Source organism: Aulonocara stuartgranti (genome assembly GCF_965226115.1).
Source record: "Aulonocara stuartgranti genome assembly, chromosome: 18".
In the NCBI taxonomy this organism is placed as follows: domain Eukaryota; kingdom Metazoa; phylum Chordata; class Actinopteri; order Cichliformes; family Cichlidae; genus Aulonocara; species Aulonocara stuartgranti.
The window spans coordinates 7,051,534-7,059,174 of NC_138954.1; the positions used below are offsets into that span (position 1 = coordinate 7,051,534).

At 40.6% G+C, this 7,641-nt stretch overlaps 1 long non-coding RNA gene across 1 annotated transcript; it reads left to right on the top strand.

The window, feature by feature from the left end:
• Nucleotides 1–1,572: 1,572 nt before the first annotated feature.
• On the top strand, nt 1,573–2,544 carry LOC309693096. Its single transcript, XR_014272568.1, has 3 exons — nt 1,573–1,688; nt 2,058–2,220; nt 2,353–2,544. It is a non-coding gene; the product is annotated as an uncharacterized lncRNA (long non-coding RNA).
• Nucleotides 2,545–7,641: the final 5,097 nt, after the last annotated feature.

The window sequence follows — 7,641 nt, forward strand, 5'->3', positions numbered from 1 at the left end:
GAACTGAAAATGTATCTGCCTTTTTTGACTAGAATGAAAAAGATAAGATACTGGCTTACCAGACTCATTACTACAGGAGATAATGAACTACCTATTATAATTGTATTAATTATTAAATATTATTGCTGCTGAACAATTTTACTGCAAAGAATACAGTGAGTTGCAGTTTATTTAAGTGTAAACATAACATCAATATGAAAATGACATGTGCGTTTTGTTAATTCAGTGAGTATTTAATTAGTCCTAAAACAGCTTCTTTTTGTTTATTAACACACTGCTTAATCAAGAAAGGATAATTTGTCTTAAATGGCCCTTGACACACATGCCACAGGTTTTAGATATGAAAGGCGTACTGTGTCACCTCTCGTTGCTTGAGCCTACTCCTGAAGGCCAGACTCTAATGGAACACTAATGGCTTTCAACATGGTTACATTTCTCACCTCGTCACTGCTTCTGCCCTCAGAACAGCCTCACTGAAAAGGTCCCTCTGAGGTTGAAAGCCTCTCATAAAACACAGCCAACGTCTCGAAGTTAAGTGAGCTCTGAGGCTGTCGTCAAGGCTCTTAATGAATCCTCGTGCCTGTTCGGGACCAGAGCCGGCCGAGTGTTGGTGTTTACCGCAGGGAAGACGTCATCGCTGCTGAAGAAAGATCGTAATTATAAACATGCCACTGCTGTTTCCAGTCGTAGCAATTTAAGAACAGACCCCTGTCGCCCTAGGGTCTTAATGACGCCAGGAGAACAAGTGGCAATTTAGAAGGGTTCATGGTAACACCCTCAATGCAGGGCTGGCAGCCTCCAAATTTAAACTACAGTATGGAGGGATTATGAAGGGAGACACGGGCAAGTGGTCAGACTCTGGCAGCTGATTTTACCTCCTGTGAAAGGGAAACACATGACTGTCTTCTGTTGCATTCACTTCTGTATGTGTTTAAAGTGCTGAAATAATTGTTCATGGGTTTTTAATCGCTAAGTGATGTTGCAGTTAAGGTACAATAGCGTCAGTTTAAACAGCAACACTCGTCGATTACAACCCAGGAAGTTATTTTAATAGCTCTGTTCAAGCTGATTCATGAGGTGTATGAACACAGCAATATGTCTACAACCGTAGTGCCAAGATATGCAATCAGTCAGAGTGTCAGACAAGCAATTATTCTGAATTAAATGCAAGACATGACACAAACATGTTGCCCATAATCTCTAAGAGTGTGGGAAACTGTACTTGTAAAGCCTCTGATTTATTTGTTTACTTGTACCTGTTACATTGACCTGGGTATTTGTTCAAAGCAGTCTCATTAGCAGTCTGACTGCTCGGGTTTACTGTCATGTTTGGTGTCTTTTTGCTGCCAAATGTGAGCAATTAACTGGGTGAGGATGTTGCCAATTTTTGGAAACGATAATTCAAATTATTATTGGATGACCCACAGCAAAACTCCACTCCCTTTTAAGTTGGATTTCACTTGTGTTCCCTGAGGTTGTGACCTGTTCAATCAATGCAAATTATCAGCTCATTCTGTTGTAGTGAAACCAGTTGTGCATTATTGGCTTCAGGCAGTAACTGAATGGGCACAGTTTAGCTGTGTGAGTGAAAGTAAAATTGCTTTGCAGCAGATCGCACATTATTGAAGTTTGTGTGTGTGTGTGTGTCTGTATCCCCTAAGCTAAATTCAGGTGTCAGCAGTTAAAAGGTATTGAGTTAAAGCAATATTACTGCTTTCTTTGTTGTTGTGTGTCTTTGAATTCATACACCTGTACAACCCTGTGCGTATCTGGTCATGTGGTAGCTTGTAGTTTAAAGAGACAATGCCAGCCACTGCTCCATAGTCATTGTATGTACATGTTTTTGTTTATGGGCCTATATTTTTTTTATTATTATTATTTGAAGCACCTGGTGATATCAAGCCTTGCAGTTAGCTTTGGTTTGGGATTTTTTGAGGAATTTGTTTTTTCAGCACTCAAGGCAGTTGGAAAAATGGAATTTGGAATTTGGAAGACTTATCTGTAACTTCACCTTCCATCTTTATGATATATTAATTGCTCTATTTTCAAATTCCAAGCTTCTGAGGAGTTTTTTGGTTGTAAAATCCTAAAACTCAGCTACCAAAATAGTGACAAAGAAAGCTAGGCTGGAGCCAAGACTTTTGGGAATCACCCTATCCATGGAGAAACACTGGAGCCACACAGGAAAGTCAGCAGATAATTTTCCAGCAACCCCTCAGGGTGAGTTTTTAGGCTGCATTAGGAAAAGTTTAAATAAGTTAAAAAGTCATCTTATAATAAAAAACAATATTTCAGCATATTTTACACCTTTTGGCTCCCATATCAGTGTGTGTGTGGTGTGTGTGGTTTCAGGAGGTTGGTTAACACAGACATGGCTGTCATGGTCCTGCCCAGCAGTAGACTGATTGGATGGGAGGTATTCGTGTCAATGTTTGCTCTGGTTAATGAGCGGAAGGAAGGTGAGTCCATACAATACACACTCATACACACTCTATCAGTAGTGCAACACTGTCAGGATTTGTGTGTGCGCGAGTGCGTGTTTGTGTTAAGGGTGACTGCCCTAAGCCTCCCAACCCACCCCGGGCTGATTAGTAGTTTGTCTTTAAGTAAACATGGAAGAGAACCGCAGAGGAATCTAACCTGTGGAAGGAAGGAAGGGAGGAATCCTCTATCCATCACTGACCAGGAGATGCAGAATGGGCGCACACTGCAAGATATTCCGATTTCCCCTGGGAAGTGACCGCCTTCCACTCAATAATGATCGCTCAGCCGTTAAAGGAAAAACACATTGTCAAAAAGAAACCTGCTTAAACAAAGTAAGGCTGATTTTTCTGACAGAAAATCGCGTTTATCTGAAATATCAGCAGATTCAAATTTGTCAAAAGTATTTGGCAAGGATGAGCATTTAAGTGAGTATTTATTGCTGAGTGGTGAATTTCCAGGCTGTTGAGTAATTAGCTCAGAGCAATTGACACTTCCAAAATCAGATATCATAGTTATTTATACTCTGATTATTTATCCAGCCAGTGAGAACTTGGTGACAGCAGCATTCCCTCTGAGATCAAGGGTGGCGTCTGAAAGACTGCATCCAAACTTAAAGAAAGTAAACATCTTCAGAAGTCAGGAGGGCCTTCACGTCTTATCTTGAAGACATACATCACATCTAATTAAACTCAGGCCTCTTCTCCCATGCGCACATGAAGTTTTAAATCAACCAAATTACCCTGGGGACCAAGGCGACACTCATTTAAATATTCATTTAATTGCCAGCTTCAGAAAGAAATTATACGCGGAGTTGCAGGTTTCAATGAAATTGGGTCAGGTCGGTTATTGGTGCCTACAGAATGAAGTGGATGATGGTGGCAAAGACAAACATTGCTAACAAAGCATACACGTACATACTTGTAACCTGGAATTTAAGGGCATTAACGCATGCACAGTGGCTCAGACATGTTGCTCTCAGGGGGAATCTAATGTAAATGTTGTAGACATTGGGAAATATGACAGCAATTTCACATGCGCCAACTCTGCCCAAGTGCCATGAGTGGGTGGAGTGTGCTGCCCTTAAAATCTCTTGGCTAACTATTATCTACTGAATATCCAGAGAGGTGGTTAAGAATTGCACAAGGGCTTGTATTTATTAATTTGTTCATAATGCGGAGAACCCGGTAATAAAGCTATAGCAAAAGGAAATTTCCCCTCATTTGTTTTTCTATTGAGTATTCCTGCTATTTATTCTGTTTGGCAGTAAAATTCCCTTTTATTCCATCACCGTAATCTGAGTCTGAATCAACTTTATTGACCAAGTAAAAGGATTTGGGCTTTTTCTTCTCTTTCAGTGTAAGTAACAGGATAGACAACACACAATACTAACAATCAAAACATGTGTAACATGTGTGAGATGTTTATATTCATGGCACATGGTAGAGAGTTCGAAGATGTTGGAATAAATAAGATATGGATAACTAATTAATATATATATATATATATATATATATTACTGTTTATAATATGTATAGAACATTATCCAGATAGCGATGCTTGTTTGGCACAAATTTAGCCCAAAGCAGAGGTTCTCTTGCGTGCCAGATTTGACCATGACTCATTGCACTGACTCTGAGGTAAGACTGGTTGCTTGACCAGGTTCAGTTTATATAGGCCAGATGTGAGGTGTGTACTGACATCTGGGTCACATCTCTCCCACAAAAAGCTTCCCCTAGTCTATGTCAAGTGCAGCTAATGACATTTGGGCCAAATCTGACACAAATGTCAGGTGCTCTGAGCTGTATGTGTGCAAAGACTCCCAGATTATGCACAAATGTGTCTTCTGAGTAATTATTCTTGTTCCTCACCCCAATCAGACTTCATAAACTTCCCTTTAATATAATTGCAGTTGTGACATTCTGTCTTTCAAGGCTAAAACAAAATGCCACTTTATCATCATTGCAGTGATGATCATCTACGCTCTGTGAGAGCTTATGAACATGAGTTGATTTGTGAGGAAGCATCACATTAACTGAGACTTTATTATCTTGTCTGTTGTTAACCCTAATTCCCTTTTTGCTTATCGATCTAACCACATTTTTCAGAGAAACTACTCAAGACTGACAGGGTTGTGGCTCCACAGTGCGAATCAACTTAATTTTACCACATTAAATTATAGAAAGGAGAGTAGTGTTTGAGAGTATCACAAGCCCAAACTTCCCATGAGGAGGTTACAAAGACACAGACATTTCAGAGTTTCACAGCACGCCTCAGTAACTCTGTGAGAAGCCGCCCTCCTTTGCTACCCACCCACCTTTTTCTTTGGCGTCGTGAACTTTGAGAGCCCTGGGAGAATCGGGGGGGAAACCTACCGAGAGTCAAGAAGGGAGGTTAGATAGAGGAGTGGCAGAGTGGGCAGCCCAGAGAATGCAGAAGTTGACTTCTAAACAGATGCAGTAATTCCATTTCCACCCTTTTAAATTTGGTATGCAGGGGGCCAGGGCGTAACCCTAAACCCACTATCGCTGTTGCACACAGAAGGGGGAGGCGCAGTCGACAGTTGGTGGCTGGGGCCACCGAGTCTATCGGCCTTGTTAATCAATACAGGTTCCACTCTGATAGACAGCGATTGGTGTAACCGATGCCCACCCTGCTATTTTGTTCCCTCTGGCAGGAGGAGCAGGCACCTGTTTCTTAAGACTTTCACCTGCAGTTCACAGCTCAGCTGGAGACGGCTGGCCCAGCGTGAGGCATCTGGATCAGCCCCAAAAAGTTCCTGCACATACATAAGAATGTCTGAGGAGTCTCATTTCTTCATGAGAAAATTGTCCCCCCCCCCCCCCCGTTCAGACAAAGTGAATGTTGTTTTTGAAAGTAAAACCAGCTGCAAAAAGTATCATTTTTATATGGAAGTGAACCAAAATGAGACACTATTATGTGAAATTAATAGTAAAACAAATTCATTCAGGTTGTTTTTCTTGCTGTGTAAACAAATGTACTGTTTATGACCCTAACATTGGTGGCTTTAAAGTAATAATCAATAAAATAATCAAAAGAATGAACAAAAACTGCATTACTTTTGCATTATACACACACACACACAATATCCTTCTATTGGACAGTTATGTATCGGAGTTTCAGGAGCGGGACCACGCCTCCAAACACGCTCCTTCCGGTTCTCATCTATATAGGTTCCCCCAGTTCTGCAAGCTGATCGTTCTCGTTTATGTGCCTCACCCTCCTTCCCCCTTTCAATTCTTTAACTTCTTGACTTCTATTTAGTACACGGGGATCTGCCAGGCCCGGGAGCCATCGCCAGTCCCCCTCGAGGCCTTCCCCAAACCGCAGCTCAATTCATGTCCAAGCATTCACCTTTACCTACTAAAACGCTGTCAAACCTAAAATGAGGACGTGGGCCCAGCTAGTGAATTAGCTTTTATTTGTTAACATACAGCATTCATCTAAGTTAGTGAAAAAAGAAAAATGAAAATGCTTCAAAGAAAAGCAATCAGGCCATTTCTGCCCACACCTGTTGGAGCAAGGACAGGTAAACATCCCACAAACTGGCGGTTGTGACTGTAGGCCTGAACGCTCCTCATTCTCTAACCTCTGAAAAAATCACAGCTCAGCATACACTTTGGTTTAAGATTATTCTCTTTGTCATTAGCTCTGATATGTTATTTATGCAGACGTGTGGAAAGAGTTGATGTGTTGCTATCAGCAGTTGATAGTTGCTTCTGGCCACATCGCAGTATGCACTTTGTCATTGTTTTCATATTTATGCATGCAATTGAACTGGAAGTAATATTCTTCTTGCTACTCCTCGGCAGTCTCAGACCATTCTGCTATTTTTCAACTCCTTCCACACAAAGTGAAGTCAGCTGATTACAGTGAGCAGGAAAAGGACTATTTGTTTTTGTTTCCTTTTTTCTGTCTGTCCATATTGCAGGTAAATGAAGTGCATGTAACTCAAGTCATGACTTGGGTTTTGAAAAGTTTTCTTAATGTGCAAATGTGCTGACACATTTGTAACTGGAAACACTTTAATATGCTGAAATATACTTTCAATTATTATCTGAAGAGAGTTGAAGGTTAACTGGGAATTCAGGATGGATCCAGGGGAATTTGGCAAGAATATATTTTTATTTTGAAAAACCGCAATTATACCACTGACAGAATCCGATTAGTTCTGTGCATTCTTCCTTTAGAATAGAAGAACCTCTGTTTTTACGTGTTAGATAATCTGAGGGCTAGTTTTAAGTTCTTCTGTATGTTGCGAGGTTAACCTATACGTTTGGGATTAGATTGACTTAAAAGAAAAAAAATATGTATCTTATAAATAAAGCTGTGATAGAACAACAGCTATCCATATTTAGAAAGACATGTTTGTCTGATAATGGTAAATAAAAGCAGTTTTGCTCTTTTATTGATTTGATTAGAGGTTTTCTTATTGAGAGTTTAGCCAGAAACCACACAACCCCACACATTGGAGAATCCAAACCCAGCTGAAACAAGCAGCCTTTTGCAAATACTGGAGTTTGGGGCTAATTAGTTCTGATAAAACCTGTGGATTGGAAACACACTGCCTGTCTGCCAAACTGTCTCAGCTCCATTTGAAGCTGCTGAATCCAATAAGAAGTGTGAATGACTTTAATTAGTGCTATCACAATGCTGTATTTGCCCATGTTAGCTTATTCTCTTAGAGCTGAGCTCTGAAACTGTTTGCAAACACACACACACACACACACACTATCCTGTCTATTAGGCCTGTGGTGTGTTGCAGTAATCGCTGGCCCAGCATGATCTTACTGAAACATTGGCACCAGCATTAAGACAAACAGCCCCCTCCCTTTCAAACAAGACGACCCCCTGCTGTGCGCTAACAAGACTATAGCAACCACCCTTACCACACACACATTTTCCCCGTAGTAGTTATCCTACATGCAAGAAGACACATGCAAATGTGCATGTACAAACATTTTCATGTAGGCCACAGAAACATATTTACATTGTAAGATATAAGGGCAGGAGTTTTTTCATTGCACTGGATTGTGTCTAAATGACAGACGGCATCAAAAAGGAGTGTTTCCTTGTGGCCTTCACAACCATTTGTTTACAGAAGATTAGTGAAATTAATTTTATCAAGCTCATCTTCAA